We start from the raw sequence: 10,413 nt of genomic DNA, 5'->3' as shown, positions 1-10,413 counted from the left end.
CGAAAGCGTCATAAGAAAAAGAAAAATTGATGGCGTAACTTGATTAACTTGAACAAGAACGTAAAGATGGAGTCGTTCACTTTCACTGTCAATTATCGCTGTGTCAGTGACGAAAATGCTCTTTTTTTTCCTTCTTTTCGTCTTGACAGCAACGTATCGATCAACCGTACTCGGGTTGGAACTACGCCAGCGATCTTCAGGTTATTCAAGCAGTCCCACTCTCAATTTGATGGTAGAAAACCAACAACGAGGCAGCAAAATGGGCAAAGAAAGTAAAAGAACTATGAAAATTCAAAGAAACCACTGGGACGTCCTCAATCAAAGACTCCGTCAGCACTCAATCAAAGAATCCATGATTCTCGGTCGCACAGCGCGCTCTCGCGACATGATTGGGATAGTCCCTGCACTTAACAGCGCTACGGTGCCGCCGCTACGGATGGCATTCATTGCAGTGACCTGCGGGTCGGAAGCTTTATACATGTTAAGCACGAAGAAATCACACATTTTCCACATTGCTAATGTCCTCATACCTATACACAAGGCGGGAGTAGGGTTCATGTGAAATATATTAAACAAACATTTGGTTTTTGTATTAAACAATTGGTGAAAAGTTTTACAAAGTTGCATTGCTTAACACGAATATCTACTTTCAAAGGTGCGTTGTTCCTCTTGTATATTGTCACTGTATATTGTATGGCTGGAACAATAGTGATCTCAAAATGCACCAACCAGCCTTCGGGCTCACAGAGTGTGTGTCTCCTGATGTGGTATGCCATACAACCATCCTTGATGGGGAATGCGATACATTTACTTCCATAACGTGGTCATTTCTTTCGCAAAGCTATTTAAACAAACGTGATCGTCCGCAGTACTGCGCTGTGTGAAGGGTGCATACAGAAATGACCGGTTGTATTCGCACCAATTTTTAGAGCGCTTCCTGTATCCGTCGTAACTACATTGTTGCGCCGCCTCCAAGGATAAAATACTGTTAACTGGCCCAATAAACTGTTCCTTAATGAAACATTAGCTACTTAGTTTCTTTTTTTACAACGAATGCTTGAGCATGCGGTAAGTAAAAGTCTTACCGTGACCTCGAGAAATCCCGTAGGCATGCGCACAATGAAAACAGAGGTGAAGAAACTCCTTCCCCTTCATGATTCATTAAAAAGATCTTCATTGATTAAGGGGGCTTCCGCCATTGTTCACAGTGCTGGCTCATGGTCATGTAGTAGTTTAGCGAGAATCGCAATTATTCCGGATGTTGCATTTGAAGAACTCTTTACTTCCCCCGACGTAAACTTTTGGAAAGCCGGTAATCAATGACAGATCCGTTAGAAATTCATGTTGTGGGTTATTGACAGGCCTATATATTCAATACAAAGCCTATTTCATTGATGACCCTGTGTTTGAAGGACTGAAGCAATGTGGCCAAATTTTTTTCCGAGACTTTAATATATGCAGCTAGAAAAAGTTGATCACAGTTCAGAGCTTTAAGTACGCTTTTGAAGCTGAAGAGAAAATATATAAACAAAAAACTCTGCACTAGCGCGCTCGCAGAAAGGTGGGATTGCCCAAATACACGTTTGAAACTTGCTCCTGACATGCGTATTCGGATTCGCCGCTTTTCAATAACTTTTAGATTCTCGATTGCAGGCTTGTCACAGAGCAGCCATTTCTGACTTGGAAATCTGTTCTTCACCGATATCACCTGTCATTTCCTGTTGCCACGATTCGATGTTTCTTGCCTCGACGTGATTGTTGCCTATAGCAATAAAACTGTCGCGCTTTTAAGCACGTGCGAGGTGGTTCAATCCGTAGGATGCAGGAAGAAGGAATGTTAGCAGGCAGCATTCTGCAATCGATAAACAGAAATAATAAAGGATAGCGTCACGTAAGCACTCGCCGAGATTTTCTGAGCTCACTTTCTTGAAACAAAATTGTCTGTTTATGTTTTATTTTAGTTTGTTTTTTTAAGGCAGGTGTTGTCTGAACCCTTTGTCCTGGTGAGTGGTTTATGGCGAGTCGGGGCTGTTTCTTAGCTTCCGCAAACTTCTTACTTAGCTCCCTGGCCTAGCGGTGCTCAAGAATTTACCTGACGAGTGAGGAAGAATTCATCATCTTACCGGAAAACTCTACGTTGCTAGGAAAATTGCTTGGAATATTCATGCCCTAGCTTTGAATCTGTTCCTTGTTGTAGCGGTTTGCAATAAAAGAAAGGTGACAATCCAGTTCTTGTTTATTTTGTGGTGTTTTCATGCGTACTCTCTACATCATAAAGAATGCACTTGCCTCGTCAATTGCTCACAACACTTTGTGTTCAGAATTTTGTTCTACATCTGAGTGATGCATCACCGTTGGCACATGTAGATGCACGTAGAAATTTATTTTAGAGGGCAATTTTGAGTCAAACAAGATTGCCTGCGCACGTATAATGTTTATTACGTGTCAAAAACATTTTCTTGTGAAGCGATGGGGAACAGGAAATCAAATTTGCTTTCGCTGACAGCCAGTCACAACAAATATACCAACATATTTCCTGAAAGGCAAAGTTCAACTTGAACGACAAATGTGCGCAGAGAAGCTGCGCGAAGTAGTCACACAGCAATGTTTTATTGAACGCGCGTTCTTGGAATATGACATAGTGAATCAATAGTTTTCACTCTCGTCGTTTTGCGCTATGAATCTCCGGTAAGAATCTCGTGAGCCGATCTTTCTTTCCTTCATTACTGAAAGCCCGCGTTGCATACTGCTACTTCAATGAAAAGAAATAAAAAAAAGAACTTCATCTGTCCCGTGCAACAACAAATGTCGCAGAAACTTGAAAGAGCTCAGTAGTTCTTTTTCCGCCACCGCGCCACTGGGGATATGGACAAACAACTACCCAGCAAATGACCGAATGGCTCACTTGACCAAAATGTAGAGACACTTGCACGTAGTGCCATCTCTCGTCGGTGACACCAGTGACCTGCCGTAAAAAGATAGAAAATAGGCAAAAGAAAATCATATCTGGCGAAAAAAGCTACTTATCGAAAAAGAATCCCAGTTCTACACAGCAGAGGCCTAAAGACTGTGGTAAATTTACATTGCACCCCACAAAGCACGTGGCTTCCAAGAAAGTTATCTCACAATGGGGCCGCGTGTGTTTTTTCAGTGGGCAGTGTTCAATGGTCTTGGGAAGCAACCTGCTTTCTAGCGCGATACAGAAATTTAATCAAAGTGTTCCAGTAGTATATGCTGTACTGATCCCGGTGCCCTTTCTGATAACAAGTTCATTTCAAAAGATATCATATTTACTTCAAAAGATATTACCTCGGGGTGTAATGAGGAATTTAATATTATGAGACCACGTCCGGTTCGGCAGCAACCAGGTTCTCTTTCTTATTCCAGATGCACGAGCCAGAGAGCCAGCGCGCGTGACATACGATGATGATCACTACAATGGTTTGGTCATACAGATGAAGATGAAGTACATAGTCAGCGCTCACACTATTTTCCCCCATTGGCGAAAGAGGGCAGCAAGTTAGAAAGGGTTGGGACGCCGAATATATTGTTTCAGTCGAGAGACGTGGGCGATCTCGGTGTGGCGGTGACGATGATCAGAAGCCGCGTTGACAGGAGCAACGCGATAGTTGACTTTAGATGTTCGTTCCAGGACGGTGTATGGACCGAGATATCAGTAACGGAATTTTTCGCAGAGCCCAGGTACACGAACAGGTGTCCACAAAAGGACTTCGTCGCCTGGGCGGAACACAACAACTCGACGCTTCGCATCAAGGTCAATTTTTCTCTTGTCCTGAATGGTAGTGTTGGTGCGGGTGATTTCACGGCAGCTGGCGACGCGAGCGGCGAACTCTTCCGGGAGAGATGAAGATGGATTGGAAGATGTGGACAAAAAGGTGGTGTCCAGAACAAAAGTCGCTACACGGCCATACACGAGAAAAAAGGGCTGGAATTTGTTGTACGCTGTATGGCAGTGTTATATGCAAACGTGACAAAAGGAAGTATGGTGTCCCAGTTTTTGTGATCCGGTTGCACGTACATAGAGGTAATGTCAGACAAAGTTCGGTGAAAACGCTCAGTCAGACCATTAGCTACTGGGTGATACGCTGATGTGGTCTTGTGGATGGTGTTAGAGGCCTGGAGGACTTCAGCAAGGACATGTGAAAGAAATGTCTTGCCACGGTCACTAAGGAGCACACGCGGTTTGCCATGTCGTAAAATAATGACGCGAATAAAAAAATCGGCTACTTCAGAGGTAGCACTAGATGAAAGAGCTGCCGTCTCCGCGTAGCAAGTAAGGCGGTCTACGGCAGTAACAATCCAACGGTGACCGGCTGGCGTAAGCGGAAGAGGTCCGTATAAGTCTATGCCCACAAATTCAAAGGGAGTGGACGGGCACGGCAGTGGTTGCAATGGCCCCGCGGGAAGAGACGTGGTACGTTTTCGGTGCTGGCATGACGCGCAGGAAGCGATGTACTTGGCGACAGAAGTGGAGAGGCCAGACCAAGAGCAGCGAGTCCTGAGGCGGTCTTAGGTCTGGTGGAACCCTAAGTGACCAGCTGTCGCATCGTCATGAAATGCTTGTAGAACTTCCAGACGAAGTGAGCGAGGAATGACGGGAACCCATTGGTTACCGAGAGGATGGTAAATTTGCCGACATAATGTTCTCTCTTGAAGCTTAAAACGGGCAAGTTGTCGTCTTAGGCAGCTGTTTGGAGCACGCCATAAGCCAGTGAGCCGATCGATGATTGTGCCACAGTAGGTATCGGCATGTTGGAGCGAGGCGAGATCTGGGGACGAAAGAAGGTCCGCCGAGGCAACTAACTGTTTCGAAGCAGCAGCCGTCTGTTTGGTTACTTTGGCGGGTGGTGACGAACAGATGGAAGGTGACACTTCGGCGCTTTGCGAGAGTGGGCAACGGGACAAAGTGTCGGCATCTTGGTGCTCTCGGCCCGACCTATATGTGACGCTGTAGTCATACTCTTGCAGTTGTAGTACTCAACGGCCAAGGCGTCCCGACAAATTTTTGAGAGACGATAACCAACACAGAGCATGACGGTCAGTCACTATTGTGAAATGCCGGCTGTATAAGTAAGGACGAAACTTTTGTATGGACCACACGATGGCGAGACATTTTTGCTCAGTGATGCTGTAGTTTCGCTCAGCAGGTGACAGAGTACGGCTCGCGTAGGCCACGACTTGTTCTTCGGAAGCGTGGTTCCACTGAAGAAGGAAAGCACCGATGCCAAGTCCACTTGCGTCAGTGTGTAGCACAGTAGGTACGGCAGGGTCAAAATGGCGAAGCAATGGCCGTGATGTGAGGCATCGCTTGAGGGTGTGAAAAGCGGCTTCGCAGTCATCCGACCAGACAAATGGTGCGCTGGTGGTCAGAAGTTTGTGCAAAAGAGCCGCAGTAGTAGCGAAATCACGTACAAAGCGGCGAAATACGACGCTTAGCCAAGGAAGTTGCGGAGGTCTTTCTGTGTGGTTGGTGTAGGAAAGTGCAGTACCACGGCAACCTTGTCGGGATTGGGCTCAACGCCATGTTTACTGAAGACATGACCTAATGCCTTGATGCTGTGACTGGCAAACCGGCACTTCTTAGTGTTGAGGTGAAGACCGGCCTCAGCTAAACACGTGAGGACTTCGTCTAGCCGTTCCAGGTGCTGTGATAAGCTCGACGAAAAAATGACAATGTCGTCCAGGTAGCAAAGGCAGGTCTTCCATTTTAATCCCCGCAGTACCGCGTCTATCATCCGTTCGAATGTGGCTGGGGCATCGCACAGGCCGAAAGGCATTACATTGAAATCAAAGAGCCCATCTGGCGTAGCAAACGCAGTCTTCTCTTTATCAGACTCGTGCATTGCAATCTGCCAATAACCGGAGCGCAAGTCGAGACTTGAAAAGTACTCGGCCCCGTGTAAAGTATCAAGAGCGTCGTCAATGCGAGGCATTGGGTAGACGTCTTTACGAGTGATTTTGTTGAGTGATCTGTAGTCAATGCAAAACTGTACCGAGCCATCCTTTTTTATTTCACTAGTACGACAGGAGAAGACCATGCGCTTGTCGAAGGCCTGATGACGTTGCGCGCGAGCATGTCGTTTACTTGTTCTTCTATAGGCTTGCGTTCAGAAGCCGACACACGGTAAGGGCGGCGGCGAATCACACGGGATCCGTCAGTGTCGATATGAAGGGCGGTCACTGTTGTTTGACCCAGACCTTCGGAAAAAACGTCAAAACAAGTTTTGTGCTTCATTAATAACGCTAGCAAGGCATCAGTTTGCGTTGGGTTGAGATGTTCACAAAAAGTGGCCTTGAGAGCAGGAAATGCAACTTCCGCTGGCATACACTTTGAGAATGACGAAGCAGATGAACCAGTGACTACACAAAGCGGTGCTTCTTCGGTAATGCTGGCAACAGTGGTCCCCTCAGGCAAAAGAAGTGGTTCTGGCGTCGTGTTGCAGGCTGTGATGCTTGCATAACCACGGGAGAACCGCACTAAACAAGATGCGATGGTGATCCCTCGAGAAATGCAGCGCTGGCAAGGAGCAACCACAGCGTCACCATCTAGCATGTCTCGTGACTTGATCGTAAGGACACGTTCTCGTCCGGGAGGCAGGAGGAAATCCGCAGCTGTCACAAGGTTGGGCGACGAAAGGTCGTCAGCAGAAGAAAGCTCAGTGTTCATAATACGAATGAGGAGCCGACCACACGAAATTACAGCAGACGCCGCTGACAAGAAGTCCCAGCCTAAGATTATCTGATGAGCGCACGAAGACAGCACCGCCAATTGTATGTGATGACGGATTCCATCGATGAGAATACGAGCAGTTCACAACCAGGTCGGGCGAATTGGACTGTCAATAGCACCGCATAACATGGGACCGGCATAAGGAGTTTGCACTTTACGCAGGCGAAAGCACAATTCACGAACAATTACCGAAATTGCGGCTCCAGTGTCTATAAGGGCGTCAACAAAAACACCTTCTACAGAAACAGGCAGTAAATTAGCTGGACAAGACAGAGGAGTTGTAGCGTTCCGACGACAAGCAGTTTCCCCTCCAAAAACTGCACCTTCTAGTTTTCCGAGTCCAGAGAGATTGGAGCGGGACGCAAGGGTGATGACGTACGCCAAAACGGTGACGGAGAACGGCGGCGAGATGAACGAGAAGGATGAGGCCCAGCATGAGACCGTGGAGGGGAGGGCGACTGACGGAAGGTGGATGGACACGGTGCGGGATCGTATTCATGGGGTCTCGGGGCAAAGTCTCTCTCGTAAGCTGAGTAACCACGTCGTTCATCCTGCTGACGGCGGCGGCAGAAACGGGATATATGACCCCTTATGCTACAGTAGAATCAGATGGGGTGGAGAGGACGCCATGTAGAATAGTGGCGTGGCCTTGGCGCTTGCGTTGTCATCGCAGCCACATGGTCGCATCCAACGTCCGCAGGCACGGTTGGAACGGTTGCCAGCGATGCAATTTCTGCGTACGAAGGCACTGGGAAGCGCACAGGAGACGAGGCATGTGCAGCGCTTGTCATTGATGCCATTTCGTCCCTGATTATCACTCGCAGGTTGGGAGAAGGTGTGTGGACAAACGCAACGGTAGGGTTGCCTGGAACAAGGCCGTGAAGTTCTTCTCTGACAATTGTGCGGATAAGGGCCCGCAATTCATGCTCTTTGGTAAAGCGAGCGTCGCAGGAGGCGTGTGGAAGGCACATGGAATGAAGCGCGTCCAGGCGTTGGCATGTAGTGATGACGTCCCGGACGGTAGTCGGATTCTGAATCACGAGAGCATTGAAGGTCACAGAGTTGATACCTTTCAGTAGATGTCAGATGCAATCGGCCTCCGTCATGTCATTTTGTGCTCGGCGACAGAGAGCCAGAATATCTTCAATGTAGGACGTATACGATTCGTCGTCCCCTTGGATGCGGGTTGCGAGCTTCTGTTTCGCTACTACAGAACATCCTGCAGACGTGCCAAATACCTGACGGAGATGCCCCGTGAAGGCCGACCGATTGGAGAAGTCGCTCTCGTGGTTGTAATACCAGGTTTTAGCGACGCCATTGAGGTAAAAATGAACGTAGCTCAGTTTGTGTGCCTCGTCCCAATAATTACAAACGCTGGTTCAATCATAACTGTCCAGCCATTCTTCGACGTCTTCGTTGCGAAGGCCGGAAAATACCAAAGGGTCTCGATGAGAAGTACTCACGGTGTAGTGAAGCCTAAGTGGCTGAGAAGGAGCGGTTGCAGCAGCGGACACATTGGGTTCTGCCATCGCTGTCGCTTGAGGGCACAACCGTCGACCAGACCGGAGCTCCAGGGGGACGGGTAGAGCAGGAGGACGTGGGAACCAAAGCACGCTCCACCACTTATGAGACCACGTCCGGTACGGCAGCAACCAGGTTCTCTTTTTTTAATCCAGACGCACGAGCCAGAGAACCAGCCCGCGTGACATACGACGATGATCGCTACAATGGTTTGGTCACACAGATGAAGATGAAGTACATAGTCAGCGCTCACAACATCACGTAAAAAGCAAAAAGCGGGACGTAGTTTGCACTAGTGGCGCAAGACAAAAAACAGCTGATCTGAACAACATCGAACTGGTGCTAGCGTTTTTGCCAGCACCACTAGGAAGACGTTTTAAAGGTTCCAATTTGTTCCTCCATGTCTCTGTAAAGCCGATAATTATAGCGCGAGAACAGAACAACGACACAGAGACAAAAAGGACACGAAGAACACGACCGCTAACTGTGTCCTTTGTGTCCTTCTTGTCTCTGTGTCGCCGTTCTGTTCTCGCGCTATAACTATCGTCATGTCATACCATCTAGCCCAAGCTGCCACACTTTTCTGTCAAGCATTTCAATTTGGCTCTCCGTAGCAGTTCAGAGTAGCTAATGTTAGCGACCTGGCTCAGCAGTAACTTCTCGTCGAAGCATGGAAAGCGTGAACTCGTTTTCTCCAATCCCCTGAAATGGGGCCTTACAAGTCCACAAAATTATTGCGACATCACGGGTAGGGGAGGGGGGAGCAGTGTGGTTGCGCACAGTGTTTAGGAATGGAACCCAGCGAAAGGGCGCCGAAGTGACGTCATGACACATGCGCAGGCGCGGGGCTAGCAGGAGCTCGAGGAGGCAGGTCTAGACTCAGGAAGCAGGAGCGATGCTATCCACAGCTGTTCAACCAGACGTAATTAGAAACACGTAGTGACACAGCTTCGGGAGATTTCAAAGACGATAATATTCCTTGGTATATTTCGACGCAAAAATTTTGGTCTGTCTGTCTGTGTGTCTGTCTGTCTGTCTGTTTGTCTGTCTGTCTTTTTGTCAACCAAAATGCCTCAAGTACCACCACATCCACATCACCCTGAAATAATACCCAAGTTTCTGTGTTAAACGAGTGCGATGGCACAGGGCACAAATAGAATCCTTGTGAGATGGACACTTCGTCGTCTTCTCCTCAATCACTGGACAGATTGAAACGAAGTTACAGAGCGTACTGGAGTCAATTGACTCACTGCAGTGGCGCAGCGTTTGCGTAAGGTGGGCGCTGCACAAACACAAATAAGTGACAACTTTGACAGTTGTTAGTTTGCACTCGTCTCGTGTATAGCTGTGCATTTGTTTCGGGCGTCCTTTGTGTTTGTGTAAAACGGTATGAGCGTGGTAAGGACTTCGTTGTGCTGGGTCGGCTCATTCCTGGATGGTACCCGCTGGCGAATATTACCAGGATTTGGGGATATCTGCATGTGCCGCGATCTGTCATTGGTCACAGTAGTGGCCTGCCATAACTGAACGGGAAATAGGCCAGAAAAATCGCTTCACACGAGAAAGGCTAAATATAAAAAAATTGGCAGATTCCACGTACAGTGGGAATCGATGATATGAGAAGCACGAATGTGAAAGGTTGATAAGTCACTTTAAAATCAGCACAATGTTACGAGGGGAAGGTAAATTATGCGGTACATGGCTTCCGTGTCCTAATTATCATGTTTGTGTCGTTTACGTTTGTCATCTATTGACGTCACGTTATACCAAATTTTGTATATGTTGAGCTAGCGAAATGGCCACTAGCACGCTGTGAGCGTGGTATGTTGTCATGTTCTTACATGACACGCGTGTCAGGATTATCATGTTCGCACCATTTGTATACCTTCGTCATCCATTAGCGTACCGTAATACCAAATTTTGTGCATGTGGAGTAGCAAAACGGCCGCGAGTGCATCATGAAAGGCCCAATATACTCCAACGTAACGCTGACACGTGCGCAAGCTGGGCACAGCAACGCTATGTTAGCGAAACTCGAGCACTCTACAGCCTGACGCCAGGCGCGACGGACGTGACCAGCGTCCGTCGGCGCGGCCCGACAACAACCGGTGCGAAATCTGACATGCTGCATTTCGCGTCCA

The sequence above is a fragment of the Rhipicephalus microplus genome, chromosome 7 (genome assembly GCF_043290135.1).
Source record: "Rhipicephalus microplus isolate Deutch F79 chromosome 7, USDA_Rmic, whole genome shotgun sequence".
NCBI classification, from domain to species: Eukaryota; Metazoa; Arthropoda; class Arachnida; order Ixodida; family Ixodidae; genus Rhipicephalus; species Rhipicephalus microplus.
The sequence above is the reverse complement of the archived record's forward strand: the minus strand, read 5'-3'. Positions refer to the sequence as shown.